Source organism: Anopheles merus, chromosome 3L, assembly GCF_017562075.2.
Source record: "Anopheles merus strain MAF chromosome 3L, AmerM5.1, whole genome shotgun sequence".
Classification (NCBI taxonomy): Eukaryota; Metazoa; Arthropoda; class Insecta; order Diptera; family Culicidae; genus Anopheles; species Anopheles merus.
This window is the reverse complement of record NC_054085.1, coordinates 9,904,515-9,916,790: the sequence shown is the minus strand read 5'-3', so window position 1 is coordinate 9,916,790 and position 12,276 is coordinate 9,904,515. Positions and strand designations below refer to the sequence as shown.

General features: G+C 39.2%; 1 pseudogene; it reads right to left on the bottom strand.

Annotated features, from left to right (window-relative positions):
* Positions 1–1,510: 1,510 nt before the first annotated feature.
* LOC121599240 lies at positions 1,511–2,606 on the bottom strand (annotated as a pseudogene).
* Positions 2,607–12,276: the final 9,670 nt, after the last annotated feature.

Below are 12,276 nucleotides of genomic sequence, written 5' to 3'. Positions count from 1 at the left end.
TGACTGTTACGGTTGCCATGTGGTATGTTTTGGGATAGTCACGGTATATTCGATTTTGGGACGGTTGCTATGTAGTAACTTTGAACTCGCGTTGGTCAGGTCGCCTTCGTCATCGTTTGCCGAATTAAGTAGAACTGAGGTGGATACTGTTTCGAAGCGGACGTTCGACACTTGATCGTCCAGGCGATCATAGAAACCTTTAGGAGGTTTCCCTTACTGGAAACGTTGGAGTTTAGAGGCCTTACCTTGGGCAGGGGGACATATCTAAACTCTTTAAATGAGAACTCGATAGATGTAGGATGGGCATAGTCCTATCCTGACAGTCCGAACGAATCTGACCTGCCATGATCGGAGTTGGTTTTATTTATACTCAAAAGAAGTTAAGGGTTTCTCACATTTAGTTCCGGGTTGTATGTTGGAAAGTTATTGTTTTCACTAAGCTAGTTACGTTTGTCTTTTGTTGACAAGAATGATGGTTCTTGTCACTAAGTTCCTGTTTTGGGTTTAATGCTTATACTGTTCCTTCTTTGGGTTATAATGCATAAAATGTTCCTGCTTTGGGTTATAATGCATAAACTGTTCCTGCTTATGCTGTACGTTTCGGTTGGTTCTGTTAAGTGTGTCACAATTGTTTTTATATGAACGGTGTGGCCTGAGCTCTTCCGGGTGTGTATGGTATGATCTGATTTGCTGAGTGTTTTATAATGGATGTGTTGCAATGGTGTGATTTGGCTTTCCAAAGTGTGTTACTATGTGTCTATGGCTGATAGTGTGTATTACAATATGTTCTGTATAGCAGATATGCTACACAAGGTATTTGAGCAGATTTTTGACAATTGTAATTTTAAATCACCTCAACAATACAAAACCCGTTTAATCTGTTTGCTTTAAGAGAAAAAATATATATTTTTTTAATTCTATAGCCATTATTTACTCCTCAAGATACATACCAAAACTTCCAATAAATGCATAGCAATTGTTTTATTTTAAATTCTATCAATGAAATTATTCCCTACTTAACTTAATTTTCAATAATTTCAAAAAACGTAGCTTCAGACATTACGTTAAATTTTGTCAATATGTAAAGCGATTGAATCACAGAAAAAAATTGAGGCCCTAGAGACAAACATTGATGCGCACTGTCAAACATTGGTGCCTTTGAGACAAAAATAGGTGGGTTAGAGTCAAAATTTTGCGGCAACGACTGTAGTTTTACATTCTCCAACAAGATCGAGAAGCAGCTACAGTGTGCACATCCGACGGTTATCTCCCCAAGGAATTAATTTCTTATCTGCCGTTTGTAGCGCGATCCCATGGCAATATTATTGTCTTTCATTTTTTGTTCGATCATTCCACACAAATGCAACTTATGTACGATCCAAATCAAACAATCTGGAATATAAAATTAACCATGCGATAGGATATATCTATATGATTATCCTTAACTTAACTATCTGGCTGCTTCTTTTTTCAAGCTATATAACTCAAAATAAAAACGATCCAGCACTGATACTTTATCCATTTCTTTTATTGATCTGTTGTCTTTCAGCTCATTGCTTTGGCTCCGTTTTCTCTCATATAAACGCCATTAAGGTTGGAATTGGCACAGTTCTTGTACCACCATGCTCCGCTGCACCGGGAAGCACAGTTTCCCCCTGATTGTCATCGTTGTCTCGATCCCTCGTCGAAAACTTCGCGTCTTTGTGATAAATTAATGAGTCTCCTGCCGTACCGCTGTACGATCCCAGCTTCGTTAGCTGATATTGCTGCGCCTCACTTCCGATCGCGAATTCATCGTAACGTGCATAAATGTAGTTTCCAGAAAAATCTTTCAACTCCACCAAGAGCTCGTACATTCGTGCCGACGTCAAACGGTGCAACTGCTCCAAGTCGAGCCAGAACTCCCCATCAATGCTTCCGAACCCGTCCCGATACTCGGTCCAGTTGCGGTAAAAGCCGACCGATCCATCGTAACGATGCTGAAACACCAACCAACCTCCTGCAAATGCAGTCTGTTCGCAATATACCAGGAACGGTTCATTGTCTTCGGTAGACTGAATGATGTACTTGCCGGACAGCTGCGATGGATTTTCCTTGCACGATCGAAACGTTACAACTTGAGGATGTTCACCGGAATCGATTTTAGATCGTGGTACATCGTTTTTCGATGCAAGCATTCTAATCTCATTCCACATCAGTTCGTTTATCGACCAGCTATGATTCGAAAACATGTGATTGAAATGGTTCTGCATTGTGGTAAGATTGTTCACCATCGTCTGGCTTTGCTGATTGATTACTGTTAATAAGCCTTGCGTCAGGTTTTCCTGATGTGACAGCTTCTGGTCAAGTGTTTGATCTATCTGATTTATTGCGTGAAATAGTGTCTTTTCAGTATGCTTCATCGCGGCATCCATCTCGCTTAGTGTGTGCTGAAGATACTCTAGCTTAGTCACTAACATTTCAAATGCAAATCCACCGCAATTCTTATCTGTTACATTTGGCTCAGTACTGAACACCTTCGGTGTTAAAATCAAAACCAACACAAGGCCCAATATTATGTTTGCAACAAACATGATGAGCTAGAAACGATCACTTTGCTTCTTTACTATGAGCACTGAGCAGCAATGACCAATGCTGCCTCATTTTATAGTGGCACCAGTGGACTAAAAAAACTGCAATGTAAATAATGGAAGAAGAGCTTATCAGAAATCCAACTTAGCAATTTGAAATGCAAAATAAAACATCAATGAAAATAACATACAACCTTATATTAATCTAGAGTCAGTTATTAAGCGGCTGGTTCTTTAATCACTACGATTAAAATGGTTGATAAGATTAGGACCAAAGGAGAAGAATGCTGTGAGGTTTTACATGACTAATTTTGATACGCTCTCAATGCTAACATGCACGTCGCAATGTAACATTCAAAGTTCAGCCAAATTATCAACAAGCAAAAAATGAATTCCCGTATTTGCATGCAGATGAGGTCAGTGGTTCATCAAGACAACAACTATGGGCGATGAAACTAGCAAATAAACAAAAACATCTAGTGGCTCTCGCTACCAATCAAGAACTCTCTGATAATGCAGGCATCTTTAAGCGTAGGTTGCCTTGGTGAAGGCAGAAAGTTTTAAATAGCATTATGCAAGCTTCGAAGAGAACCCTATGTTGGCAGATTAATTTCTTGTTTTTATATTGATTTAATTGAGTCTTCTGGCTACAAAAAGCCAACATGACCATAATTAATACTTTTTTCTTATTCCTGTCACATTTTAAAAATAGTCTATTGTTTTTTTCTTCTTTGGCACAACAACCGTTGTCGATCAAGGCCTGCCTTGTACCTACTAGTGAAGTGAGCTTGGCTTTCAGTGACTTTTTGTTACCGTAGCAGGATAGTCAGTTCTACGTATGGGGACACGGTCTATTCGGGGATTGAACCCATGATGGGCATGTTGTTAAGTCGTACGAGTTTACGACTGTACCACTAGACCGGCCCCATTCTATTGTCTACAGCAGTGTAAAGCCAAATCATACTGAACAGCGAGTTCCTACAAGCTCATGCAGTAGAACAGATGCTAGCAAAGGGTAGGTTAGGAAATACATTGATAAGCTTTACAGTCTGTTCCTGCGATACGCGGTTTATGCATTCCTGAGGAATGTGGGTAAGTCGAATTTCACTTGATTTAGTTAAAAAAACAATTGAACATTTCCTATTAAATTTAGTACTTTTATTCCTTATAATTTATTTGATAAGTTTCGTGCAAAATCTTCTGATGTCTTACAGTGGATTAATTTTGTTTAGCAAAAAAGCAATTTACAGGTAGTTCACGAGATACACGGTTATGAGATACGCGGTTTTTAAAATTTGACTGTTATTTGAGCAAATTGTACTGAATTGACACATAAATTATAAAATGCCAAATAATTTCCCTTTTGATCTAATGCTAAAAACCATTTCAAGAGGTTTAAAACTGTTATATTCAGTCAGAATCATATCAAATAATTGATGAAATTGCTAAAATCGCCCCCTACATTCAAAATTTTACGACAATTTATTGATATTTTGGCTGGAAATCAAAAGCAGTGTTGCTAATTGTCGACATTTTTTTATGATATTCGCAGTAAGCGGCTGTAAAAGTCATTTTTTGATCATGATATTCATGGTTACCATGACACATTTGTGACATCATTTGTGCAATAACAATCAATGGTTTTGCAATGACATGATTGCAAAAAAAATAGAATGAATGTCATTTGACATTTTTCATGAGACACCAGAATTGCTTAATCGTGCATTTACCGATACTTAGCCATTAGACTACTTGATATTTTCACTCAGTCAACCAGGAAAAATGTGTTCTTTTACAGGAGTGTAGAAATTCACGCAATAACACGAAAAAGGACCCTTTTTTGATGACGATCTATTTCACTTAAAGTACGGCAAAATCAAAAAGTCCAATGAACGTAGCAGAAAAATATCATCGTGTCAAATGATTTTTTTTTTCGTGATTGTCGAATGAAAGCGTGAATCTAGAATGTAAAACCGTTTTCGGTCCCCATTAACCATGTATCTCGGGGACAGCCTGCATACTGGATTTGACATTTCTCGCAGCCAATTGTACTGATTTGACATTTGACCTGTTAAATAAAAAAAACGCGTATCTCCGAATCCGCGTAAGTTGAGAACCGTGTAACTCTAGAAAGGACTGTATTTCTTTGTTAAGTGAAAATCTAAACAGAAATAAGTTTAGCAATGATGCAAGGATTAGAGAGTCATTCTACTTATTTTGATTCTGATTAGATGTAAAACAATGGTCATAAAAAAGGTGGCATTTTTGTGAGTTTGTATACATGCAGTCAGTCCAAAAAGTATTCGTCTAGCTGAATTTTTTGCAGAAAAAGGCGAATTATGGCCGCAATACGTATGGGGCGATAAAAGTAATGATGAGGTTTGATAAAGGGACCATCAATACGCTAAAAAATAAAGCATTTGAATAGTGCAATAGCAACCTAAATACATGAAAAACAAAAAAAAGTCGTTTGATGGGCGCGCAAAGAGTATTCGTCCATCAAGGTTTTTAATTATTTATGCTGGACGAACACTACATTAAATTAAATTTATTATTATCAATCTACTGGTGATTTCCTTCTAAATAATTGCATTTCTGTTGTTTCAATTGTACTTCAAGCGGTCAGAGAGGTACTAAAAGCGGGGCTGAGTTAAATGATTGGAGCATGATGGCGAAATCGTATCTTTGACTTATGCATAACCTATCCTACCCATTTTTGAAGGTTACAAAATGTGTGGGAGGCCTCGTTCCTTCATTTGATCAGCGTTTGGCCATTTTCTGACACTAATTGTGTGACAAACTGCCATGTAAGCAGCCATCCTTGACGGTTAATCTAACTAAAGAAGCGGTTCAATGTCCAATCGCCTAGGTCATACGGTCGACGTCTACCATAGCGAAAACAGCACTAAGATGCAGCAGCAAAATCTCGTGTAACGGTAGCACCATGATGTCATGATACTGGGAATCAGCGAGGAAAGGTGAGCTATAAAAATGATTGAAAATGATAGGAGACGAGATGGGGAAATATATTCTTGCAGTTTTTAGGTACTTTGGGTGCCAGTTCTGAGAAATTGTACTTAAAAAGTACAAGATGTTTCAAGAACAGTCGAGCTGGAGAACATACTGAGCATTGTTATTTGCCCGAAACACCAAACCATCTAAAACCAAACTGATGAAAATGATTTAATAGACTCTCAATATGATATAAGTTGTCAATTTTTCAATGAAACTTGACCACGTGGCCCGGAAATGTAATCTCTCTACCAGAGAATAATTGGATCAAGTCTTGTAGGATGAGTGGATCAAAAATACGCCTTTTTAAAGGTTCAAATGAGTTCTTACGTTGTGCAAGTAGTCGCCAATAGTTATAAATGCAATAAGAAACAAGATTAGGACATTTTTTGATTCTATAACCTTTGTTTTCATACGCATATTACGCCAAAAGTCTGATAGACGAATACTTTTTGCGCACCCATCAAACGACTTTTTTATAATTTTTTGATTAATTTAGCTATTATTACACTATTTTAATGCTTTTTTTTAGCAGTACGCGTGCCATGATAGTCTCTTTATCAAACTCCATGATTATTTTTACCACCCCATGCCTATTGCGGCTATAATTCGCCTTTTTCTGCAAAATATTCAGCTAGACGAATACTTTTTGGACTGACTGTATGATTAGTGCTATAATTTTCTCCGCCTTTACCGTCATTTTCGTAAGATTAAAACCTGCGACTCCATAATTTCGTTGTTTTGTTTCGTTTTCCCACCCAGCATAAAAACCAACTTAAACAAACAGCACCAACCAAACCGAACCCAACCAAACTGACCAGCTGGGATTCCGAATCACGAAACGACCAGAAGACATTAAATACAGACGATACCGAGGAGCGCATGGTTTTCGGTCGTCCGCAGCCACTCACCCGCAGAGAAGTGGAAAACCCGTAACTACCCACCACCGTAACTAATTTATAATCGCCTCCCTCCCTATCTCTATGCGCTTCTGCTTCCAACAAGTTCAGGTTTCACTTTACCCTAAAACTCTCGTCCTTACCCCGAAAAAAAGGATCACACCCATCACGGTGGGGTCCCCAATCACATCCGTGTGTAGAGTACGGAAACTGCAGGTACGCTTGCGTTGCTTTTTTTTGGGACCGGCCATTGCATAATATTCTGCATGCGCTCAACATAACGAGAGAGAAAGAGGGCGAGCAGCAACTACACGCGCACAAGCAAAAACAAACACCGTCAAAACACAGCAGCATGCAGAGGAAGCTGAAGCCTGGCCGGAAACAACATTAAATCCAGATGATAACATCTTAGCACATCATAATATTTGCACAAAACGTTGATACCCCCTTTCCGCCTGGCTCTCGGCACTCGGAGTCGAGCGGGAGGGGGCGTTTGTCTTTCGTGTCTGCGGTGAGGTTTTTCCGTTGTTTTCGTCCCCCGCCTTTTGTTCACCCTTTATCTTCCTCCGCAAACTCAGCGTGAAAGCGCAGAGAAGGTGTGGCGCGCAGTTTTCATCATAAATTCTACAGTGTGGGCCAACCATGCAGCTCACGGGTTTTTGGGGTGGGCGACGCAAACGAAACCCTTTTTTCGTAGCGATGCTCTGGTACACAGATCAAAGAATGTATGGAGAAATGAGATAGAGAGTGAAACAGAGAGAAAGAGAGAGAGAAAGAGAGAGAGAGAGAGAGAGAAACATACAGACAAACAATGTATGTGTGCGAGTTTTTGGGAGGAAAACGGGCAAAAGTGCGTATATGCGCATATTACAGGACCATCAATTTTCCAGCGATGCTATCCGGGTAAGAGTAACCACACGGTGAAACTCCCCCTTGTCTCCACACTGTGATGCTGATGCCTTTCCCTTGAGTTTGACGCACTTTCTTCAACCCCTTCGAAGGGCCGTCGGGAAAAAGAGGGACAAAGGGGGGTAATGTTCTTCATAATGTTTCTCCCGCTTCGCTCGCTAAAGGACTGCCGGATTCTGTTGACATTTCCGCCCTGTTCCCGCCTGCAAAATACCCCAAAAAGGTCCCCGGGATAAAGGGAAAGGGCGTCCGTGGACATGCCACGCAGTTTGCTAAATTACACGACCACCACCGCCTCCACCGACACCACCACATGGAACACGGAATGGATCTTTTCGTCCCCCAGGACCTGTTTTTCGCGTTGAACGCGAGCGACACAGGAACGGGGGCGACCGTTTTTCATATTGATGGCTTTGCCGTTCTCTGTGAGAGATAGGGCTGGGGGAAAAGCATGTGGTGTGGAAACTTACTCTCGCGGGCTTGTTGCATTCGAGGCACGTTCGGCTATTGTCGTTGAGGTAAGCCTTTCGACTGTAATTTATAAAGTCAACAACGGTGCCCGCGTCCATCCAGCTAACATCACGTGCGGCCACCCGTGTGCGGTTTGGCCGGCGGTGGATGGTGGCAAAAGGTGTGAGACCAGTGTGTATGCAAACGCGCACGTAGTCGCAGGTAGCAGATCCCACCGACTTTACACGTCTGCTCAGCATCTTTCCCGGCAGGGCTGGATGGATGGATCTTTCGAACGCCGAAAGCTAAAGTTAAACATCAAAAACACACAACTTATATCCAAACCGGAGTTTATCAGTGGGTTTGGATGCGTGTGTGTGTGTGTGTGTGTGTGCGAGGGGTGAAACTGTACGCGATCTGCGGTGCCCGTAAAACTTTGCCATAGTGCCCCACCACAACGTACCAAGCGTACGACGGCACGGCGAACGGAACGTTCTCCCCGTCCTTCTAAATACACTTATCGCCATTGGATATGTTTTTCCAGCTACCGGCGGGCGTGTGCTAGAAAGTTGGAGGAAACATATACCGTGTTTTCACCCATGAGCCAAGACAGCCAAGACAGAATATCGGTGGAAATGGATCGGTTTTTGCGTTGGGCGCCCACACACGCGTCGCTGGTACCTCGACAGGGAAAAGTGTCAAAGGCGAAGGGGACAGAATATATTGTTCCCGACCCGAAATGAATTCGCATCGCATAGCGCATAGCGTTTAGTTTGGGTGTTTTTTATCCCACTTAGGTTTTCGTTTTTATAAGAAGTGATGTGGCTTTTGTTTAAAAAGATCAGATAAACAGTTTTTAAAACAAGTTTTGTAGAATAAGTAGAACTACGATGCTTCATAAATATGCTTCAACAATTTGTGAAGTTTAGTTTAAACCGATCAGTGGCACTAAATTTAACTTCTATAATGAATATTGTAAGGTACTTATTAGCTATGTATTACGTATTTACTTAGGTTTTAATGCTGGCAAAATAATGAAAGCTAACTATTTGAGCTGTTGAAATGAGCTAGTCATTTCAGTGATAGTTGAGCTTTCCGTCATTAAAATTTAAATATGTCGGTACATCTGATCAGCAAAGGGTTTTTTTTAGATACCGATCACAAGCAATATGATATGCCAAGCAGGAACGTATGGGGTTCTCACCTTTGTTATTGGTTTGGCTGAACTCTTATTTTTTAAATCGAAAATACTTTGTTGAGATGAAAGATTTCACCTAAAAAGCATTCAGTAGCCTATCAGAAGTTCCACATGGGAGCTATTTAGGACCGTTGCTATTCTCATTATATATTAACGATTTTTTGTCTACACTGCCTGGTAAAAATTGTTTAATGTATGCTGACGACATAAGTATTTTTCATGTAATTCGTGTGACATCGGACTTCCGTGAGCTCCAAAAGCTAATAAATCGGTTTTGTGGATGGTGTGAAACCAATTATCTGTATATCTTGGAGCAAAAATGTACCTTGATGTCCTTCAATCGTTTAAAACCCCTCATTCATTTTGACTATAAGTAATTAGGTGCTGACCTGGAACGATCATGCGTGATCTAGAAGTTACGCTTGAAACTAAACTCGATTTCCACGTTCATTACCAAACTATTACTAGTAAAGCATTTTGTTTGCTAGGCTAGGCTTTGTCAATCGCCATTCAAAAATTATGACTCATATTGATAGTCTTAAGTGTACTTGTCATTTGTTCGATCAGTACTGGAATATTGTTCTGTTTCATTGTGTCCCTACATTTCGATCTGTATTAAGAAATTAGAATCTGTCAAAAATACACTATCCTTATAAACACACCATTGCACAATGCTCCTTAAAGCGCGCGGTGCTTTTTCTAAGGTATTCAATCCATCAAACATCGCCGTATGGTTATTCAGAGTGTGTTTGTGGCAAAAATCATGTCACATAACATTGACGCACTCCAGCCCTGTTCGCAAGACTAATTGTAAATACTTGAGATAGGATCGACATCGACACTTCATTTAAGTACCGACCGTAGGAGGGAACTTTATAGCTTTTTGTATAAGTCTCACAGGTTTAACTCGTTATATTCATATTATGATTATAGTATTTTTATAGATAATTTTGAAATTGTCTTTTGGCTTTATATAAATCTCTTGACCCCAATCAACGTTAGATCGTTAAGTAGCGCATAGTGTTAATATAATTGATTTAAGTTGCTTATGCTTCTACAAAGGCCATGCATATATTACACCAAATATCATTAAAATTAAATACAATTTATGTTTAATCCAATTTGTGAATTTGGGAGGAATTTTTATAATTTGGATTCACCGACGATTTGTTTGATCGCTTATATTAATATTAATTATATTATTAAAATTAACCAAATATTCAGTATGTTTCTATACAATTCTTCTATGTTTCTATATAATTGAACTGTTACATCTTAATACATCCGTTGAAGATTAAAAAAAAAATAATAATAATAATAATAATAATAATAATAATAATAATAATAATATAATAATAATAATAATAATAATAATAATAATAATAATAATAATAATAATAATAATAATAATAATAATAATAATAATAATAATAATAATAATAATAATAATAATAATAATAATAATAATAATAATAATAATAATAATAATAATAATAATAATAATATAATAATATAATAATAATAATAATAATAATAATAATAATAATAATAATAATAATAATAATAATAATAATAATAATATACGATTTTTGATTTTCCAAAGAAAGGACACCTATACTTTGACGGCTATAATATGGGAAAATGGATCAAGAATAATTATAAAACAGTTTGAAGCGAGTAAGCTTACTAATAAACTCGCCGCTAGCTTCCTGTTAGGCCTATTGGGATGACATGATTGCAGCTAAGCCAGAGCTAAGACAGAGGGTAGCTTATGAAGGCCATTTCATATAAAAGCTTGTCCAAAGAAAATGAATCCGACTCGTACTTCAGAATTCGCTACAAAAATTCAAAGAGTAAGTAAGTCCTGCGCTTTATTGGTGAAATATTCATGCTCGCATCCAACTCGAAGCGTCGATTAACTGACAAAATTAAATTTCATAATCAGTTTCTCTTCAACAGTCAGTCAAAATTCATACCAAAAATGTCTTTTTTAATGTGTGGTGCAATTTTTATACCATGCATGTTATTGGTTTAAGGTCATGGCTTTCCATGGTAAGGTAATACGATGCAACAGATACTTCTAGCGGTTCCTGTTTGAACACCATTTTGGTTTAAAATATAATATTTTCTTCAATCATCTTGATTGCTTATCATTTTTGAAAACAAGACAACAGCCTTTCTTATGCTCTCGTGCATTTAACAAGTTCAATTTTGTTTTTGTACTACTCCTTTTCCCCTTGTTTGAAATGCGAATGATACTCTTTAACCAGCGTAACCCCACCCTGGGTTAACCTTCATTTTTCATTCTTTTTTCTTCTATCTTTTCTTGCGTACCACCATTTCATTCACCTGCCACCGGGAAATTTGTCTAAAAATACTTCCTCCGTGGTTCTGCGTTTTAGCGTTTTTTTTTTTTTTTGCTTTTTTTTCCATCACAAACTGACTGACATTCCATGCATCTCCCCAAGGTGGAAGGGCAAAAAGGAAATAAAAAAAAACGCTGCTAAGCCCCCTCCACCCCTAACGTACAAGGTGAATGTAAAAAGACGGAAAACTTTTGACTCCGTCTGTCATCTCAATCGGTGCAGGTGAAGTTTTCGCAAGAGCCGTGGAACGTATAAGATGGTCGCCTCTCGAACCGAGAAGCGCTCGAGATTCCCCGAGTGGAATTTGTGATACACATCGTAGTGCCGCTCGTTGCTCAGTATTCCAAGGCTAAAGTGCCAGGCACGCACCGTGTCACCGTGGTCACAATGGCGCCCCTGTTTCCCATACGCATCATTCCCCCAAGGTCGGTTTGTTTGTTTGCATGTGCACACGCCACCTCCCGAGGACGCCATATCACCGTCATCATCATCATCATCATCATCATCATCGTCGTCGTTGTCGTCGTCGACGTCACTGTCGCGGTAGAGCGGTGGCAGTGCGCACGTATTTACCCTCGAGGGCGGTACTTTTTATGCCACTCAAACTATACTTATTGTGATGTCTTCCAGCTCGACAAACGGATAAAATGTAGTGCATAAAAGGGCGGACATTTCTGGGTCCGACGGGGGTTTTTCTTTATCCTGGCACACCCCCGCAGCCACTGAATTGGCAGGAACCAAAAGAACCCCGGCCAAGACCTGTTGGTTGGTACATGCATCGTTGTTGGGGGGAAGGAGGAGCTTTTTTGCGCCCCGCCATCACCGTACACACCAAAAGGGAGTGAACGTGTACAAGCTGGCCTGGTGGGAAG